Source organism: Amborella trichopoda, chromosome 8 (genome assembly GCF_054954075.1).
Source record: "Amborella trichopoda isolate Santa Cruz 75 chromosome 8, AtrichopodaSantaCruz75HAP2 v2.0, whole genome shotgun sequence".
In the NCBI taxonomy this organism is placed as follows: Eukaryota; Viridiplantae; Streptophyta; class Magnoliopsida; order Amborellales; family Amborellaceae; genus Amborella; species Amborella trichopoda.
In genome coordinates, this window is record NC_142343.1 from 28,250,993 (window position 1) to 28,273,769 (window position 22,777).

Below are 22,777 nucleotides of genomic sequence, written 5' to 3' on the forward strand. Positions count from 1 at the left end.
TCTGAAGCCAAGCACAGATCTGAGGTTGAGGAACCTACAGCTCTAATGCCATATTAGAAACTCAGAATACTGCAGATGACTCTCTCTTTATTAATTAAAGAAGAATATACAATACCCCATATAAATATATGGTCAGTAACAATTAAAGATAAATACCAACGGTTCTGGATAATTACTAACTAATATTATCATAATCAAGAGACACCTAATTAAGAGATATATACCCATATACATACATATCCATACTGATATGTATCCATAATGATGTATATCAATACTAACAAGATATCCATACGCTAACAGTTTTGATGTTGTTGACCATGGCCTTGACTGTGACCACAACCACCATGTTTGTGGCTTGAGAACTTATTGTCATGCCGCCCTTCTTGAGTTGTTGCTATTTTGTTTGGTTGCTAAATTGGCCGATGGACTATCAAGATCCAACATGCCATGTTGATCTGAGAATCGAATCTCTTGGCTAAGCAGCATACCATATAGATCATTGAGAGATCGGGTAAGATTTTGTAGTCATAGATGTCTGAAAATGTATTGTATTTTGGAGGGAGTCCAGCAATAAAATGGGGTATCCAATCTTCATCAAAAACTGGCTTTTGTACAACAACTAGGTGATAGGTAATACTCTTTGCTTGCTGAAAATAATTAGCCATGTTCAATGATCATTTCTTGGTAGTTTACAATTGGAGATGCATCTGCATTATATATGCTCATGATTGATAAGAAAAAGAGCATTCTAAGGCCATTCGAACTTCATGGGAGGTAGTAAGACCCACAATTTGAGCATGGATGCAAATGATATGATCCAACTGAGTAGTGGCTGATCATGTCGCTTCAAACTGAGAAAGGCAGGATTGGTCTTAGGTTCCTCATTATTTTCAATTGAAAGAAAGTCATCAAGACATGGGAGGGATCCATCACATACTCGAGTAGGTCATTCCCCAAGAGAATGGGCATGAATTGAGATTTCCAAAGTAAATAGTTTGTAGTGGTGAGTTTATGAGGGAGCAAGTGATGAAGGTTATTGATAGGAAGGTTGGAAATGTAAGTAATATGGGTAGGTTCAGTAGCAGTAGTTGTAGCCATTGCGTAGGGGGATGAGACAGTAGGTGTAGCCATTGCTTAGGGGGATGAGAGGGTAAAGGAAGGAAGTAGAGGGTGAGTGGGCACCAAGGAAAAGAAAAATACAGCAGGGTCAATTTACCGCTCGAATACCATAATAAAGTAAGTCAAGCTTGAGTAAAACTCTCTCACTCATCATCATGAGATTTGAGGTGTATATTTAAGAGAGGGTTTTGCACTCTTTTGGATATGTTCAATGTTAATTTATAACTGATTGTTACAAGAATAGATTATTGATTACAACAAAATTTGAATGGATAGTTGACTTATGTTGTTAAATGGCTCTTGTGGATAACCCAACGTTATCCCTTTACATGCCCCCTCAAAATTAACATACCATCTTAAATGTTGAGTTTGGACCAGAGATCTTGGAACCTGCTACTTGATAAGCTTTTTGTGAAGAGATCAGTAAGTTAATCTTTTGTAGACATAAAATTGTACATCAACATCGCCCTCTGAAACTTAGTCTCGAGCAAATTTGAAATCAATTTCCACATATTTGGTGCATGCATGAAAAATTGGATTGGCCGTGAGATAGGTTGTTGCCAAATTATCACACCAAAGAATTGGCGGTTTATGTAAGAATATGTTGAATTCACCTAGAAGTAATTGTAACCACGTTAATTCTACAACAGAATTAGCAATCGCACAATATTCTGCCTTGGTACTTGAGCGGGTCCATTTGTGATTCCCAAGAGCACTAAAATGCCAGATTGGGCCTCATAAAAATAGCATATCCTCCAGTGGATTTCATGTCGTCAAGGTGACTAGCCCAATTAGCATCAGAGAAAGCAGAAAGTTCTAGGCCCTTTGATCTGTGAATGAAGAGCCTATATGTCATGGTTTCTTTAAGATAACGCAATATTATTTTAATTGTCGCCCAGTGATTAGAAGTAGAATGATGCATGAATTGACAAACTTTGTTCACACTATAAGCAATATTAGGCCGTATGAGAGTCAGATATTGAAGTGCCCCAACTGTACTTCAATATAATGTGGCATCTTCTAGTTGGGTCGCCGAAATGAAAGAGATAATATTTTAGATGTGGTAATTGGGGTAGAGGCGGTTTGGAACCATTAATAGATCATAAACATAGCCTCGAGACCATTCCTGACCGTGATAAGGGGCATCTTTGTGAAAAGTTATGCTCTTTATAACCTCGTTGCATGACTAGTTATAAATGATTTTAAAGTGAAATTACAATTTTTATTAATATGAAATCATAAATTTTAATTTATTTTAGCTTTTAAGTAAAATTTTAACCTTAAAATATATAATAAAATAACGACCCATTTTGATTTTATTATATACAGTTTAACATTTCAAAAAACATTGGCTGAATATGATCTATTTGACAAAAGTCAACCACCGTACCCTCAAAAGAATGCCCAAACAACGCCAAAATGCACTCCATATTTTATTTTTGAAAACTCTATAATTCATTTTAGGTTTAGGTCAATACTTCGTATGTTTACATGGCAGTAGCATCTCTCTTAGCTGCACTCTCGGTAATATTCCTTCTCTCTATATGTATATATCGGGTGGGCACACTATGAAGTAATTTATCAACAAAATATAAGCATTTATATATTATTGTATTATATATTGATCTTTTTTTTAATAAAGGTATTTTTTGTTATTAGGAGAGGTGTGACATCATCTACATGAGGTGCGACATTAACCACATACCCACATGGAATATTAAATGCTATTAGTATGCTCCATGTGGGTGATGTCACACCCTATGTGGATGATGTCACATCCCTCCTAATTATCAAAAATACCTTTATTAAAAAATGCTTCATGTACAAATCATGGGTATAAAAGTGCCCAAATTTTGTTGAGTACAATGATAAATTTCTGCATAGTATGAGCACCCTAACATAACCTTATATATTGCCATAACCCTATATATATATATATATATATATATATATATATATATATATATATATATATATATATATATATATATATATATATATATATATATATATATATATATATATATATATATATATATATATATATATATATACAGGGTATCGATCTTATGCAACGATTGTATCATAGTATGATGCAACCACACTTCTAGAAAATCATGTTTGTTGTATTTGTATGACTCAAATTTTTCACACACACTCTCTTCATCTCAATAATCAATCCCAAAAAAGAAAAGTTTGATTTGAACTCTAGATGTGGTCAAAATGAGACCCTCCAATAACGAATCTAGACCATTCATTTGGTGAATTTCAAGATCTTAGCCTTTACAAACTCAAAATCATTTCTTTCTTTTTTAACAGGTATCTAAAAAAATTGAGAATGGAAAAATCTTTCTAAGGCATCGATCTAAGCATCTTATCAAAAGGGACGGTCTGTGTTAATTGGGCTAAAAAAATATTTTCAAAGTTGAATTTTCAATTTTTTATTTTTTGTGATTGTTTATTAGAATGAAAAGAGTATATATTTTAAAATTGAATCAAACAAATTGTCCAAACATGATTTTTGAAGGTTGTTGCATTATTATACTATACAACCAAAATCACTTTTCATATATATATATATATATATATATATATATATATATATATATATATATATATATATATATATATATATATATATATATATAGAGAGAGAGAGAGAGAGAGAGAGAGAGTGCCTAGATTGATCTCACCATGATTCTCTGTACATGTTTTTCTTATATTGTAGAAATTTTACTAATCACTGCTTTTGGTCATCTTTCTCAAAATCTATCGCATTTATGCATGAATATGGATGCTTTGCGCTATTTAGGCATAACCTATGCATCATGGAATAGACTTACCAGTCAACAAGAAAAGCCTACATGCATTATAGAATAGTCTCCGTATTCTTGGCCAAAAGGACCAATAGAAATTGCATTTGATTGGGAGGTGATGACAAGTGCCACTCTTTGCGCTCTGTATGAGATATATTGACCAAAAAAATAAACAAAACCATCTTTTGTAGATTATAAGAGGTAGAATTCCATGTTCTTGTACACTGTGCAAATACAACAAGCGGAAAGGTTTTTTGTGTTGATGAGAATAACCATAGAGGTCCAACTAAGAATAACCAGAGATCATAGAAGTCCAACAAATAAATTTTTCACTCAACCGTGTCAAATAATTTGTGGGCATATTTTTTTAGAGGACCAAATTTGGCAAAAGCTAGTAAGAGAGTTGGTTAAGATGAGATTCTCCATGAAACAAGAGGTTAAATGGCAAAGTAGCTTGACTATTAAATGGCCTTTTTATGTGGTATATGTAGGTAGTGAGATTTAAATGGCCATTTATGTGGTTTTTATGTAGGTAGTGCGATTACAATTTGTTCATGTGTCAGGTTAAAATGCTGGGAAAGCGTTCAGTAAAATGCCTGAAAGAGATGGTTTTATGGTATGCTATACTTTTTGGAATTTAATGAAAGTGGGTTAGTTTTCTCATATGATATTTCTAGGTGGATACCAAATTGAATAATTTCACAATTACTAGTGGAATCTGTTAATAGATTCATTTGGAAAAGCTCTATGGATATTAGTCATGCTGTTGTAAAATATGTACATCTTCGAAGGGTAAGTAAGACTACCCCCTCTTTTTCCGATTTTATTTTATATGATAGGGTTGTTGTGGAAGCATCTTCTAATAAGAGTAATTAGTGACATATGATAGGGGTTGTTGTAGAGGCATCTTCCAACGACAGTAATTAGTGGCTTACATTTTTTTGTTTATATGATAGGGTTGTCTAATTTTTCTTTGGTATGGTATGGTATGGAACACCTTATATATGATTAGTGATATATGTATAACACGTGTGGTACACCTTATTTATGTGTTTATGTTATAGAGCAATGGACTCCCATCTTTCAAACACACCCACACCTGCGATCTTGGAAACTTGAGCCGAAAGTAGTAGGAGGGCTCCCCAAATGATCTCCAACCTAGGAGGACACCTTCATAGATCTTATGGTAAATGACGTAAAACGTAGGAATGGTGGGTTCAAGAAGGACGCACTGAATCAGGTGGCTGGAATTATGACAGCCAAGTTCGGCTACTTTTAAAGATGCTGAAAAGCTTAGGAATAAGCATACAGCTTTCTGGGCTTTATATGGCAACATCAAGAAACTTATCGATGCTTTCAGTGGGATGATGAGAGGAAGATGGTGATAACAAAAGCAGCCATTTGGGATGACTATAGAGCGGTGAGTAAATTGCCAATCTTCTTATATTTTTATCTTCGTTGTTTAGGTTGAATGGGTAGTATGCTAAATTTTGCTTGGCCATTCCTTTTTATGAATAAGACTTGACCTAAAAAAGTATCAAAACAAGAGTTTGCCAGACAATACTATGTTGGAACTAATTTTCTGCGAATGCCTTCTTCCCAAATGGACCCAATTGATATGGCAGAAGACTCCTCATTGGCCAATAGCCCAGACGAAACCAATTCCTCCAAGTCCAAGGGGCGAGCCGCACTTAACACTCCGATATCTCAATCCAAGATGAGGCAACCCACTGTTACTAAGGCAATGGGAGCAAGGGCAGAGCACATGAAGAAGTTAATACTCAGAAAAAAAATATCCATCAACAAGGAAGAAAAATGCACGAGTATGTTGAACAGATGTATAAGCTAGGGGAAATATATGAAGATGATCCAAAATGCCTCAACCGCCAGAATGTTTTATATTTTGAAACCCAGGCTTAGGAAGAGGTTCTTGAAGGAGGAGCTAGCAAAGTTAGAGTAGGAGCCTATTAGTGATAGTGGTTATGGCGTTTTGAAGTTTTTTTTTTGTTGTAGACAAGGCCCTTTTTTTCTTATTTCATGAGACTGTTTTTGGTGTTTAGGGTACATAACTTAATAAAAGTTATTTGGTGATGACTTCTTACAAACTTTCATTATTTGTCTAATACTATCACGGGTGTGCAAATGCTGAGGCAACATGTTCACATCTCAATACAAATGGGGGCTAGGTCCCTAATTCAATATACGAAGCAAACTTGATGGTTGAAGAACAAGGCAAACTTGATGGTTGAAGAACAAGTGGCTATATTCTTGAATATTTTGATGCATATAAGCGCAATAGGGTTCGTTTCTTTTTAATAGGGTTTTAAAGGCTATCTTGGAGTTGTGACCAATGTGCCTATAACCTCTAAGAAACAAGACAACCAATCGTATCTTAAGTGATTCACGAAGTTTTTACCCATATCTTAAGCTAAACGAAAGTGTCTTTCAAATTATAAAGTTATGTGGCAATATATGTTTGAATTTTTATTTATTTAGCATGACTCAAGTAGGATTGCATCAAAGCTATTGATGGGACACACATCCCAACCCGAGTTAATAGCATATGCAAAGGCGTTGTCATAACAGGAAAGGTGCCCTCTATCAAAATGCTATGGCTGCAGCTGAGTTCGATATGCAATTCCATAACATTCTTGCTGGATGGGAAGGATTTGCATCATACTAGAGAGTTTTATACGATGCAATTGGCAGCCAAACAAATCGTATGTGAAGGAAAAACCCCTTGGTATCTCCTTTGTATAACAACAAAGCAAGTATAAATGTAGTTACATGACAATTTGATGAATATGAAGTAGGAAAATACTACGTCATGGATATAGGATACCCACTAGGTGTGCTTTTATCACTCCATATCATAACATTCGGTATCATCTAAAGGATCTTGCTTCCAGCCCATATGCACTACAAAATGAGAAAAAGCTATTCAACAAACGACATTCAACTCTACGGAATGTAGTTGAACGAACGTTTGGGTTGTGGAAAGCATTATTTCCAATTGTAAGGAATCAAATGTAATATCTATTGAAAACACAAGTCAATGTAGTTATCGCAACAAGTAATTTTGCATAACTATATAATGATGACAAGAGGAGCCCATGGTCCATATGAGCTTCAATTCAGAAGGAGGAATCTCAGAGATAGAGCAAATGTAGAAGATGATAACAATGCAACACTTTCTTGGAGTGTAGATGGCATGACGAGGGGGTGCAATTGCATCTCAAATGTGGCATGCCTATGTCAATCGTTAGAGTCATCCAATTATTTTTCATTTTGGTGTCTCCTTATTGTTGATATTTGTCATAGACATTTTGTGGTGAGACACAATTATTTTGTGGTTTCTTTGCGTTTTTTTTAAATTTGGAGTCTTTCCATGGTGTGTGGTTTGAATGTGACCTTTAATCTTTTGATTTTTTGTTCTACGATATTAAAACATTAGATTCAATACTTATAGCTATAAAATGTCATGTAAAAAATAAGTGCAAATAGTGAGAATAGGATGCACCCCAAACTTGCAAAAAAATTCCGAACAACTTTCAAACACAGGTTCTTAGGCTTCTTGAAAATTTCAGGCAGCTTATAAAACACAATATTTGCATGAACCTCTTAGGAGGTTCCAGTTTCCAAGGAGATAGATCTTCCACCTCCAAGGAGGTTCCAACTTCTAGTTATCAAACACACCCGTAGAAAAGACTCGTGGAATTTGGGTTGGAATTCAAATTTGAACTAAAAATGTGGGTCTTAGTTTCTTACTTTAGAAAGTTTCTAGCATTGACTTTCCTCATAGCATTTTACCCACAAACTTGCTTAAAGTAGTAAAACATTAATTTTTATATGGGTGTGGTTTGTATAAGGTTGCAACTTAAACAATCAAGGTAAGTGCACCTCCATATTTTATCATAAGATGTAATTTTGTGTCAAAATGTTTAGAATGGCTTGATAATCCATTTTCATATCTAATCATAAAATTTTAAGCTCCAAAAATGGTTCAAATCAAATAGATCTATAGAACACGTGAAAATAATGAAAATGGACAATCTAGATAACGTGTTATAAGATGCATTATTTTTTGGATTTGAAATCTTTTTCTTTTTTTTCCTACATATTTATACATCTCGACGTCGAGATGATCAATTAGAGAGTTCTCCAACATTCAAACAATCTTTTTCCATGGTTTTTTTAGGTAGATTGTATATTATGAGACCATCAATTTTTTGTACAAGGAGGTTACAGTTGCTTTTAGCCCTTAGATGTAGAATCCAATAGATGAAGATGTGTCACAATATTGAGGAATTTTCTTTTAGACTTTGTGCCCGAACAATGATACATCCTCAACCATCCGATTTCAAATCTAGTGGTCCATGATGATTGCTTGTATCAAAAATAAATCGTCTCATTGTATATATTTCCTTTTTGAGGTGCGCTTTAATTGTGCATTTTAAAGTTGCAACCTTATATAAAACAATATCATTATCCAATTGAACAGGGGCTATAACTTTTTCGTTTTTGAAAAACAATCAACTCATGATTCTCTAGCTCCCATAAATTGAGAAGAAAAGCCTGCTATGTTGATATCACCACGAAAGTAAGTGTACAATATGTACGCTAGGGGTGGCAATGGGCCGGTGGCCCGGCCTAGTCTGCCTGGCCCTAAAAAAACTAAGGCGCTAGGGCCAGGCTGGGCAACCGTGGCCCGAAGGTAGGGTTGAGCTGGGATTGGGCCAAGGTTGACCTTGTTTAGCCTGGCACAACTCTATTTTTTTCTATATTTTTTTATTTATTTATTTAATCTTATATTAGCCTGACCTGACTCTGATAGGACTAGGGGCAGGCTTGGCCAAGGCCTTTTTGGCCTAGTCAGTACTGGGCCGAGCCTAGGGTTGGCCTTTGGATCCGGCCAGGCTCGGCCAGTTGCCACCCACCGTACAAAAGATGGTTTTCTATATACACTTTCTTTATTTTTGCTTATCAAAAAGTATCAGCGAAGGTGGAACGCACATGTCTAACCAGCCAAGTTACTCCATTTTATAATATTCCAATTTCACCTCACCAACCCATCATTCATCTTCCTCAACAATTACTTGCTTATTATTATAAACATAACAATAATATTCCATCCTTCAATTTTTCTTACACCAACATTAAGGCCACAAACAACGTCCTTTCAATATTAACGTGTTACTATTTTATACAAATATCAACCACTACCATATGCTAAAGGACCCGGTTTCTATGCGGCCAAGCCCGTATATGTAGAAATGTGGCCCTCTTAATAAATCTATTCATGATTTAATTTTTAAGGACATGTAATTTCTAACATGGAGATCATCAATATGAAAAAATAAATAAATTTTAAAAATTAGAAATAACAATTCTAGCAAGAAAACAGTTAGACTGTTAGTTTTCATTGTTTTTAAATAGAACACCTACTTGCATCTATCTTTAAGATGAATGCTTTACACTTTCTGAACCGCATACATAAAAATGCAGTGCAACCCGCATGAAACAATTTTCCTATACTAAATTGCTTCCACATTCCATGTACCCTCTCTACCCCACATTGATTCCTACATAAACAACTCTCTCTCTCTCTCTCTCTCTCTCTCTCTCTCTCTCTCTCTCTCTCTCTCTCTCTCTCTCTCTCTCTCCACATTAGTGGAAATGTTTAAAATACATTTTCTCTCTTATCTATTTGATTATCACAATATTAGTAGGTTTACATGTTCATAACATGTCGGTCTTTCTTTCTTCAGGAAGAGATACACTATAAACTGCTTTTTGAACGCTGAAGTCTATCAGACTTTCGATGTTATGAACGTTAACTCAACCTACTCCATTTCCATTACTGGCCACAAGTAATCTCCACCATCCAACAGTGTAATAAACAACTGACGCCCCTCCTGATGTACATCGTTCCATACATTACTGCTGTAAGTATACGTATTGGGAAAATATCATTAAATCGGATACCTCAAAAAAAACAAAAAAAAAAAACAAATATATATATATATATCCAAATTACCCTTGTTTGATATTTGAAAAGAAAAACAATAAAGGCATTTCAATAATTTTGCCCCCATAGAGGCCTCACCTAAATGACAAAAATACCCCTAGTTGTAGTACATTATGAATACATGCCATTTTGTTTAGTATTTGTAATGCAAAACAATTAGGGGTATTTTTATCATTATGTAAGAAAATGCATTGCATTTAGAAAATAACAAAAAAAAACCTAATTGTTCTGTGTTACTAGTACGTGACAATGTGTTTCTTATTTATAATGCGGAACAAATATGGGAATTTTTGTTACTTCAATAAAGCCCCGTAGGTTCAAATTATTGAAGTGCCACTCATTATTTCTCTTTCTAAGTACTGGATGGATAAGGGTAATTTGAGTATTCTTAAAAAAATTAAGGAGATATTTGAGTGTAATAGAAAAGAAAAAATATGCCCTCAAAAATAAATAGTGATAATTTGACTTGGGGTTTTATCCCCTCTACCGATATTTCCTCCTGTTCCTTGTACGTCCCTTTTGGAATTTCGTATGTACTTGATTTGGAAGTAGGGTGGCAATGGACCCAGCTAGGACCCTACTCGGGTCTAGGTATAGGTCTAAGACTTGGACCCAATGGGTTGGGATTGAGTTCATATGGATCCAATCCAAATCGTTTTTTTTTTTTTTTTTGGGTCTGAGTCTGACTTGACGCGACCCGGCGCCGCCCTTGTTTGGACGGGCATGTACAGTCAAGCAAAACACCTATCGTGAACGGTTTTTTAATTTAAAATATAGCTGTGGATCAACGAGTAATTTCAATGAATAACTCAAAGTCTCATCAGGCTTGAGAAAGCAAGATTCCATCAAATGAAAAGGTCTGCTTTCTTCTTTTGGAAAGGGCAGACCACTTCTCTCATGTAATTATTGGTTTGATACAGATGATTGGAAATTCACCAAAAGGTTATGCAATTCCCGTGAGCATATCTTAATATTTACTCCCTTCAATAAAATCCCAGGTTCGAGAGTATTTTTTTTTTACTCAAAAGAAGCGAAGCGGATCATGGTGCTGTCGTTTTGGTCAGATTCGGGCTGTTTCGGTTAGACTCGGGTCTACTTTGGGTATGTTTCGGGTCTGCTTTAGCCAACAAATAAATAGCTATATAAAGGTTATTTTTTAAATTTTTCTATTATTTTTATATATTTTATATATAAATATTTAATTTATTTATATTAAATTTTAAAAAAAATCCGAAGTCTTCACCTGATTCGGCCGAAGTACCAAATTACTTCATTTTTCTAACCAAGCCAAAGAAGACTCCGAAGCAAATCGGACAATATTGCTCTATAGCTTAGCGTGAGGTTTGTATAAGGTGCCCTCTTATATTGTAGAAGTATAGCACACCCCTAAATGGACATGTAATTCTAATGTCGAAGACTTTATGAGTGCTTGAAAACCTTTCTTTATCTCTAGTTATGAAATTTAAAATTTTTAAAAATAGTACAAATTGAGTAAAAGTATAAATATTTAAAAATCTTGAAAAATGTTAGTCCAGATAATTTCTTACAATATCTACTATTTTTAAGACTTGAAAAAAAAAAAAAATTCATATCCATACATATAATCAATCGTTGGGATGATCAATGTGAAAGGCTTTCGAACATCAGAAGATTCTTTTCCAGAGGAGTGCACTTTACTTAATACTATAATTTTTACACTTTATATAAATTTTTTCACTTTTTCCATACACACACTCCTTATTCCTGAAACAACAAATAAATATAAGGGAAATTTATGCGCAAACCCCCACAAAGATTTGATAGAAAGGGCACATATTTTCAATCATTTTACGTTGAGGTCGAAAACTCTAAAAATTTTCCTTTATTCCCATTTTAACTCTTGTTCGAAAACTTTTGAACTACATTGAACAAAAAGAAAAAAATAAATAGCAAGTGTTTGTTTGAAAGTCCAACTTTGAACTACTCAGATATTCTTTTTTTTTTTTTAGGAAAAAATTTATATAAAGATGCAATAATTCGGCTATTTCTAAAGTTGATTACGCCTCCTAGGTCGAATAAGTGTGAACTTGTACTACCGCGGGACCATCTTCTCTTTTCCTGAAATAGAGAGCCTTGGACTAGCTCCATAAAATTTTGAACCATCAAAATCCAAAGAGTCAAGTTGGAAGCAAAAAAATTTAATGAAGCCCCAAGCCCATAGTGACATTTCTTGAAATTTGGGCCCATACCCATAAATCACCTCTTGGCCCAAACCTGTTGTATCTCAGCCTAGATTCCCCTTACTATAGAAAATGGAGATAAATTTACCACATTTGATGGTGCAATTGAACCAAACATTTTGAGTGCTGATATATATTCAGGATGTGAGTTTCCTTTCTAGAGGACTAGCAATTGCATTCAATTTTGTTTCAAAGAAGCAAGGAAGCATGATATTGTAATGATTCATGAACCCAAACCTTCCAAAAAAGCCTGATATTGTCTCATTTAGAACTTCTTGGTGTTCAGTCCTCTGCTTAATGAACCAGTCTGGCCCACCCCAAATGATCATAACACAATATTAGTGAGAGAGAGAGAGTACTTTTCAGCAACAGAGATTGTGAGTGTGCATCTTGTCCTCTCTCTCTCTCTAAATGGCAAATATTAATGGGTTGGTAAGCTCAAATCTCACTTAAATTGTAGGTTGAAAAGTCAAAATAGCATGAAATATAGGCATCTTGGGATTCAAGGACTATCAATAATTGAAGGGTGTGGTTTCTATGAGGCTACAATCTTAAACAATCCAATTAAAGCACACTTCCAAATTTTATTATAACATGTAATTTTGGTGTAAAAAATTGTTAGGATTATTTGAAAATCTATTTTTATATCTAATTATAAAATTTTAAATCCAAAAATAGTTAAAATCAAGTAGATCTATAAACTAATGAAAATCTTGAAAATAGATGATCTAGATAATATCTTGCAAGATGCACTATTTTTGGGGACTCAAAATCTTTCTTTTTTTTCATATTCATACATCTCTATTTCGAGACGATCAATTAAACGGTTTTTCAACATTAAATTAACTTTTTTTTATGGATTTTTAAGTGCATAATTAATTTTACATTTTAAGGTTGAAACCTTATATAAAATTTTTCCATAATTGAATAGGGCACATTTTCATTTTCCTAAATCCAATTAAGTTATTCGGCATGCACAATGCTCACACAGGAGGCTATTATCCACTTACTCCAAAAAAAAAGAATTTTAGGAGATTTTCTTGGATCTGAAATTATGGGATTCATCCAAGATTCAAAATATGATTATTTTCAAAAATAAATTTGGATGTTGAATTCTTCAACACTGAGATCCAAATATCCAAAAATAGATAGTCTATATTCAATTTTAGGATTTTATTTTTTTCGGTTTCATTAAGGGTGTATCCTTTCTTTCTTTTTTTCCCCTTTTTTTTTTTTAAGTTTGTCACTGGATTGAAGATAATACATATCCAAGAGGGGTCCTAAAAATACCCATGTGTTTACTTGAGAGAGTAAATGAATGACATACTCCTACAGGAGCATAAAATCTTTTAACATCAAGTTATAAAAAAGCTATTGAAATTTGTCCAATGCCCATGTTCACTAGTCGGTTTTGACATTGTGGGGTCACGAAAGGACGAATATTATGTCCATTTCACTAATAATTTATATAACGTTGACCCATGTAAATAGTGCGCAGAGACAATGCAAAAAATAAAAATTGCATTTGGAAGATGCCATAGTGGCAAGTGAGCCAATTTAAATAGGAAAATGATTTGATGGGGTTGTAGCCCAAGCAAAATAACTTGGGTGTAGCCGTCTTAATGGTCTTTTATTTTGGATGGTGGGGATCTATCAAGGAAATTCAAGGGGAATCTAGGGCATCGAAAGCCCCAGTTCCCCCTCCTTTTTCCTCTCCCTTTTCCTCTCCCTCTCTTTCCCTTTTCCCCTTCCCTCTCCCTTTCCCTCTCACTCTCTTTCCCTTTTGAATCCAAGTTTTGTAGAGGCAGCCATGAGTTTTCTCCTTTAAGTTTTTCTTCTAGCCACGAAGTTTTTCTTGCGTTTTTCTTTTCTTTTGGCTCTCTCTCCCTGCTCTCTGGTGTTTTTTCTCTCTCTTGGCTCTTTCTCCTTGCTCTCTATTGGTCAATCATTCAATGGTAAACTCTATATTGATTTAGCGCATTTTTTAAAAAAAATTAAAAGTTTTTTTCTATGCGCAATGCCATCATCTGCTCCCTCTCTTATTTTTTTCTTAGCTTGATCCAACTGCAATACAAAGAAAAAAAGATAACAAATAAGGAAATTTTCTTAACACTTGTCAATTTGGTATCAGTATTCAAGGTTTAACACTAGAAAAGGAGCACAACGACAATGATAAAAAATAAAAAGATAAAAACAGTGCAAAGATATGAAGAATAAGTATCAATGAAAAATTTAAATAACTCAATTTTCTAAAACTTTAGAAAAATGAAAATGAATAAGAACAAAAAGGACAAATGTTTGCTTCATAAAAAAGTGAATATCTATAATATCTTTATATATATATATATATATATATATATATATATTACAAAATGCCAATAGGCGAAAATGAACCGTGATTTCGCCTACTTTCATCACCGTCCAAGTACATCGCACAGTCACGATTATCCAGCAGTGTTTTATTTTTCATTTTTTTATACAAATCGAAATGACTTGAAATTTAGAGCATGTGTTCATAAAAAATAGACGAATCTATGAAAAATAACAAATAAATATTTTACATGAAAAAATTGATCAAAATACCCCCAAAATTTTTTTGGGGTATTTTGGTCAATTTATTTTTTGCAATTTTTTTTTATATTATTATTAGGTACGCCTCATTAATATGTACACATGCTTCAAATTTCAGATCATTGTTTGTAGCAAAAAAATGCAACATTACCGGACAATCGTGACCGTGCAATGAACTTTGGACAGTGATGAAGATAGGCGAAATCACTGTTCATTTTCGCCTGTAGGAGTTGGGAAGACTTTTCCATATACATATATATATATATATATATACATATATATGTATATATGTATATATGTATATACATGTATATATATGTATATACATATATAGATATATATACATATATACATATACATATGTATATGTATATATATATATATATATACGTATACATATGTATATATATATGTATATATATATATATATATATATATATATATATATATATATATATATATATATATATATATATATATATATATATATATATATATATATATATACATATATATGTATATATACATATATATATATACATATATATATACATATGTATACGTATATATATATATACATATATATGTATATACATATATATACATGTATATACATATATAGATATATATATACATATACATATGTATATGTATATATATATATATGTATATACATGTATATATATGTATATATATATACATATATATGTTTATACATGTATATACATGTATATATATATGTACATATATATATATATATATATATATATATATATATATATATATATATATATATACACATATAATACATATGTATATTTATGTATATATGGGAAAAGTTTATATAAGGTTGCAACCTTAAAATGTAGAATTACAGATGCACCTCAAAAATCTATCGGAAAGCTTGTTTTAATGTTGGAAAACCCTCGATTTGATCATCTCGACATCGAGATATATGAATATAAAAAAAAATAAAAAGTTTTTCAGTCTTGGAAATAGTGCATCTTGCAACAGATTATCTAAACCATCCATATTCAAGATTTTCATATTTTATAGATCTCCTTGATTTTAACCATTTTTTGAGTTTAAATTTTTTTAATTAGATATGAAAATAGATTTTAGATAATCTTAAGATTTTTTTACAACAAAATTACATGTTATGATAAAATTTGGAGGTGAGCCTTAATTGGATTGTTTAAGGTTGCAACCTTATAGAAACCGTATATATATATATATATATATATATATATATATATATATATATATATATATATATATATATATATATATATATATATATATATATATATATATATAGAGAGAGAGAGAGAGAGAGAGAGAGAAACAACTACCAATAGCTTGGCACCTATAACGAATAATAATATAGGTGGAATCTTAACTGTCTTATCTTTATGGGGTGGTTCCAAATACATATCACCATCTAAATTTTAATATTTTTCTAAAAAAACGGAGCTTAATAAAAATTTGGGAGTGTGTACTAAAAAATAGGGTGAACAAGAAAGAAATTTCAAAAAATAAAATAACCAAAATATCCCTTAAAATGATGGTGGTGATTTAGTCATTTTAAATTTATGAATTTTTTATTTTATATTTTTATACGGTACATGCGTATATACATCCAAAATTTCATATCCATCTGATTTCTAAAAAAAAGGTTAAAATTTAGATATACATGTATTTGGACACTCCTACTCTTACTCCACCATGTAGTAATATTTTTTCCTAGAGGTATTTTAGGTAATTAAAAAATGATAAAATTGAAATTCTTGATAGAAATAAGAGTATTTATTACTTATAGTGGAGAATAACATCATCATGACATCATCCACATGGAACAATGATTACTACTTAACCACTAACAGATGCCACTATTTTTTATATAAATATCTATCCTACTTATCATTATTTCAAAAAATGTTCCTTACTAAAAAAATTGCATTACATGACAATTTTATATGAATATATAATATAATAAAATTACACTTCTAGAAAACCATGTTTGTTGTATTTGTATGACTCAAAATTTTACACACACTTTCTTCATCTCGAAAATCAATCTCAAATTTTTTTTTTAATTTGCACCCTATATATGGTCAAAATGAGTCCCCTCCAACAATAAATTTAGATCATCTATTTGGTAAATTTCAAGATCTATACCTTTATGAATTCAAAACCATTTTTTTTTCTTTTTTTAATATTGTTAATCTAATAATAATAAAATTATCTAAAAAATTTAAAAAGGAAAAAGATTATTCTAAGACCTAGATTTGAGTATCTCACCTAAATGGACAACCTATGTCAATCGGGCTAAAACATAATTTCTAGATTGCGTTTTCATTTTATTTTATTTTTTGTGATTGTTCAGTAGAATGACAATTTTTTATTGTTCATTAGAATGAGAATAGTTTATATTTTAAAATTTAGGTCAAACAAATGGCCCTAATGTTGTTTTCTAAAATTGTTTCATTATATTATTATATAACTGTTGTATGAAATCATATATATATTATCATTAAAGCCTTTTCCCACCTTTTTGGGGTCAGCAACATTAATCCTGATCGGCTATTTTGCTCTATGAAACGCTATACCCTTAGTGAGGCCATAAGTCCTCATATTTTTTCTCACTACTCCCAACCATATCCTTTTGGACCTACCATTTCTCTTTTTTATCCTTCCACTTGAACCAACTCACACTTCTTAACAGGCATTGTATTAGGTCTGTGTTGTACATGACCAACCCACCTAAATCTACTTTATCTTATCTTATTGCTTATTAGAGTCACATTTAAGTTCTCCCAAATGTATTTATTTCGAATCTATCATTTCTTATCTTACCACTCATCCATTTCAATTGTTAAGTATTTGTGGCCATTAAATAGTTTTATATAGTGGAGCAAAGAACTCCAGTAGGACCAAGATTAGCAAATGATGTTTGCCGAGACTCGGACTAGGCTTAACGAGCTAGACCAGTCGAGTTACAAAAACCTAAATACTGGGTATAAAGCACAATTGATGAAGGTTAGCAGAGTTATCCCTTGACGAGGTTGTAGATGCCCAGGGTAATGCACTAAAGGACTGTGTGAACATTGTGTGTGATTGATAGGCCTTTAGGAGGAGGGACAAAACCTCATCTTAAACCATAACACGACATATAACATATGACAGCCGTATCAAGTAGCACATCACCATTAAATGTGATACATGTATATGTGCAAGAAATAACCCACATGTGCACCATAGAGTTGAGTGTGTATGAGTTTGTATGGCATTAAACTTGTCCCTAGGAGAGACAAGTAATCCATAGACTAGGATTATGTCCCCTCACTTATTGACTAACTTTGATAGTCCAATCATGAACCCCTGTGATGGTTGGTGGGATATGAGAATTGCTGAGTCAGTTTGAGAAAGTGAATGTTGATTATAGTCCTCAGTAGAAGATGAAGTGCTTCAACAAAATTAATATTTTCTTAACATAGTTGGATCCAAATCCCATCAAATGTTTTTAGAATTAAGTATTTTAACTTTAAATGATTTTTAGATTAATAAATTGAATTTTTAGCAGTCTCAAAATGGATTTATAAATTATCTAAAACTGAATTTTCAATATTTAAATATTCATAGATAAAAAATAAAATAATTAGCATTTTCTAAATCATAAAATATATGGGGGCCCATAATGAGTTATGGGGTCCACAATAAAAGCACATGTGGGAAGTCGTGGGACCCACATAAAAGTCCATAAGTGGCATTTCCCACTTTAAGGGCTTCTTTTCTTGTTTTATGAAGAGGCCATCAATGCACTCAATCAATTGAAGCGAAAAGATAAGCTTTGAAAATTGTAAAGATTTGATTTTTAAAGAAAGGATGTGTAAGAGAGAATTTGGAAATAAAAGGAATCTGTAATATATTTTTCATATTTTATTTAATTAATGGGATTAAGTTAATGAAGTTGAAGGATAAGGTTCTAGTACATTCCTTTTAATCATGATGGCTGATCTAAAGATTGTAAAGTTAAGATCTCTCACCCCACAGGTCTCATATGATCAATAGTCTGTATTTATTCTTCATAAGGATGACTAACCCTAAGAAACCTTAACCTTGAGTTGAGTATATAAATAGTCTTTATGGGTCTCATATTCTCTATAACTTGAGCTCTCGTTGTGTCTTCCTTAAAGAGGTCACATGCTTGTCTCTCTGATCTCTCTCTCTCTCTCTCTCTCCAATCTCCTTAAAGATTAAAATATTTCTAAGAGCCTAATAGCCAAAGAAAGGGGCACGCCCCACACTGTAGGCATTGAGGCCAAGTTATGTTCTACCATTACTCTCTGAGTTGAAGAGTTAAATAGCTTAAGGTTTCACATACTTATAAGATCTGAGATAGACCTTGATCTCGTGCATTATCAAAAAACGAGATCCAGAGTGGGGTGTATCAAGTCCAGTCGAAGTAATCTTCTGGCAATTCATTTCCTATTTATGCAGTTTGTGTTTTACCCTCCGGGATCAAGTTTATGCAATTTTATTTGTGTAATAAATAGTTGTTAAAATGACAAGAAGTAATAGTCTTTGGGATTCTTTGGGTTTTTATTCGTTTCTCATAATGTATTTGGACAATTGTAAGTAATCTAGGTAGTAAAAACAAAGAAAAGAATGAAAATTTTTAATTGGTATACACTTGCCCGGGTTATATAGTCCTACTTTCATCTCAACATCCTCATCGCAGCTACACGCATAAATTCTTAAAAACATCACTACACAAAAAATTAAATAAAAAAGCACATGCTCCTCTTATGCAAAATTAAGAAGCCTAGGAGGAGGCTCCGCCATCTCTCTCTTCCTCCCCTACCGCTCTTCTTTTATCTCCCCGTTCTTTAAAATGACAATTTACTTTGAAGATTCAGTAGCTTTTATGAGAATCCAAATGACATACCCTAGGAACCCCACTTCACGCTCTCTTCTAAAACCAACCATCCACAAGCACAACAACCATTGTTCTGTTATTATCATGAATTGAAAAAAATTAATAACACACTAAATGCATGTTAGAGAGAGAGAGAGCGTTAAGAGGGAGCAAGAGATGAAGAGAGATACGAAATACCTTATGTAAGAGAATAGAAGAATTGAGGTGCTTGAGGAATGCCAGAGATAGAATAAAATAATATAGGTGCCTCCCCCTCCCCCTCCTTACACACACACACAAAGGGTACGGGGTGGAGCAGTTAAAGGACTGTGTTTGTGAAGACCTATCGGTTCCTGTTGATCATGTGAGGTGGGCAGAATATGAGTTTCAGAGAAGATACAAAGGATGAGAGGGATCTTTTGTTGGCGTGAATTCATATTTCCTAATTGTGTGAAATACCTATTTTTGTGGGTGAAGTTCATAGTTTAATGGGATGCCACGTGGTCCTATTGTCTCCTTATCATATGGGAAACAAGTTAGATCCATGTTTATAAGATAAAGAAGATCTCATTTGATAAGGGAATGGTACGTGATAACTCATTTGTAATGTAGACTTTTTATTTATGAAAAATATGACACTAGAAGATATAAGAAATCTAAGAGGCTTAGGAAACTCAATAAAAAATAGGAATGGGAAAGAGGCTCATGTAAGTCTCATGGGTCTTCAATATAAAAGTAATGGTTTTGTAGAGAGAGAATATATGTGAGCAAGGAAAAATCCAGAGATAAGAGGGTTAGTTCTTTAGTTCTTGGGTGGGTATTCTAGTGAGAGAAAGATCATGTTTTAGGGCTTGGAGAGAGAGAGAGAGAGGGAGAGAGAGATATAGAGAGCTTGTAATCTCTTATATTCTCTATGCATGCATGGTGTTTTTCTGATTAGTGGGAGAGAACTTTGCTACCCCTTGGATGTCGGCGAATCACGTAAAAATTTTGTTTACGTTCTTTTTTTTTTCTGCATTATTTTCTTTCCAGTATTTTTGTCAAACCTTGGCTTTTATCCTCTACAATTGGTATTATAGCTTTAGGGTTGTTTCAGATCATTGTTAGGCATAAGGTTTGTGGTAGATCACAGATCTTTGAAGATGGCTAGAAAAAGTTCAATCAAATATGAAATTTCAAAATTTGACGGTTCGGATTTATCAGCCTGAAAATTAAAGATGCATGCAGTGTTGGTGAAAGATGGTTGTGTAGTGGCTTTAATAGGTAAAGAAAATAAATCGTGAAAGATGGATGATGAGGAATTTGATGGAATTTGATGAAAATGATGAATTGGCCAGGGCAAATATTTTCTTGACACTTGGTGAGTCCATTTTATTCAATTTCTCATCAAAAACTTTCGCGAAATATTTATGGGATAGGCTGAAAAAATACTTATGAAAGTAAGTCTCTTCCTAATAAAAATTTTCTTTGTCAGAAACTTTACAATCTCAAGATGAGTGATGGTACATCTTTGCAAGGGCACTTAAATGGGTATAATGCCACTGGATGTCACTGTATGTAAAGATTGATGAAGAAGACAAAGTAACTATTTTACTTTGTTCTATGCCGAAATCTTAGGATGGATTAATCTTGAATCTCAGTACCGTAAAATCTCTCGAATTTGATTTTGTTGTTTTAACACTTCTAATAGAGGAGTCTAGGCAAAAGTCTGGTTAGGATTTCTCTGGGAATGTGTTTGTAGCACGGGGAAGATCAATGGAGAGAACTACATGTAGAGGTCCGTTAAGATCCAAATTAAGAAGGCATAAGGCAGCAAAGTGTAGGAGTTGTAAAAAGTTAGGCCATATGAGGAACGATTGTAAGGCACATAAAAGGAACCGAGAAATCTTTAAATTTAGTTCTAATGAGAAGCCTAGTTCAAGTGGATCTTAATAAAATCTGGTAGAAGTTGTTGACTTTTCTAAATATGGGGAAGTTTTGTCTGTGGATTGGGAGGAAGTTTTACAGTATTGGCTACTTGATTCAAGTGTGTCCTTTCACATGACTCCACATAGGCATTGGTTCTATAGGTACCAATCATATGATGGAGGTATTGTTTACATAGGAAATAATGACTCATGCAAAATAGTGGGAGTTGGAGATGTAAGAATTAAGATATTCAATAGAGGCATATTCATCATCCTGGGTGTCAGACATGTTTCAGGTCTCAGAAGAAATCTCTTATTCTTAAGAAAATTTGATGAGCAAGGTTTCAAGTTTACAGGTAAAAAAGGATGTTTGAAAATTTCAAAAGGAGCTTTAGTGGTTGCGAAAAGAGAGTTAATAGGTAATTTGTAAAGACTTGTTGGTGAAATAGTTTTGGGAGAGGCTGATATTGTAGAGGTGAACTCTGTCATAATGTGGCACATACGTTTGGGTTATATGAGTGAGCACGGACTCAAGGTACTTCTCGATAAAAACCTTATCCTTGGTTTAAAATCTTTTGATTTAGATTCTTTTGAGTCATACTTATTTGGAAAGTATAACAAACTGCGATTTGCTATATCCACTGCTAGAAGTATGGATTTTTTGGAATTGATTCATTTGGACACATGGGAATCACATGTTGTTTCTATGGGGGGTGCAGCATATTTTGTCACTTTTATTGATGAGTTTTCAAGAAAAGTGTGGGTTTATATGCTGAAAAGGAAATCAAATGCCTTCAATTATTTCAAAAAATTTAAGGCCTGGGTACAAAATAAGAAAAGCAAGAGCATCAAGTATTTAAGAACTGATAATGGGGGAGAATTTTGTTCTGGTGAATTTAATAATTTTTGTAGTGAGCATGGTATTACTAGGCAACTAACAATTCATGAAACACCTCAGTAAAATGGTATTGCTGAGAGGACGAATCGCACCATTATGGAGCGTGCTAGATGTATTTTGAGTACTGTCGGTTAGAGCAATGTTTCTGGGCAGAAGCAGTTTGTACAACTTGATTCTTAATAAATAGGTCTCCTAGTTCTGCTATTGACTACAAGTCATCAGAAGAAGTTTGGACAGATAAACCTGTTGATTATTCTTTCCTTTATGTTTTGGCTGTGATGCATATTCTTTGATTTCA

The 22,777-nt window shown here is 33.1% G+C and overlaps 1 long non-coding RNA gene across 2 annotated transcripts; it reads left to right on the plus strand.

Moving 5' to 3' along the window:
• Positions 1-3,778: 3,778 nt before the first annotated feature.
• On the plus strand, positions 3,779-6,043 carry LOC148780997 (uncharacterized). Of its 2 annotated transcripts, none has more exons than XR_016039697.1 (2): positions 3,779-5,358; positions 5,567-6,043. It is a non-coding gene; the product is annotated as an uncharacterized LOC148780997 (long non-coding RNA). The 2 variants fall into 2 exon arrangements; XR_016039696.1 differs by having other exon boundaries at positions 3,781-5,358; positions 5,564-6,043.
• Positions 6,044-22,777: the final 16,734 nt, after the last annotated feature.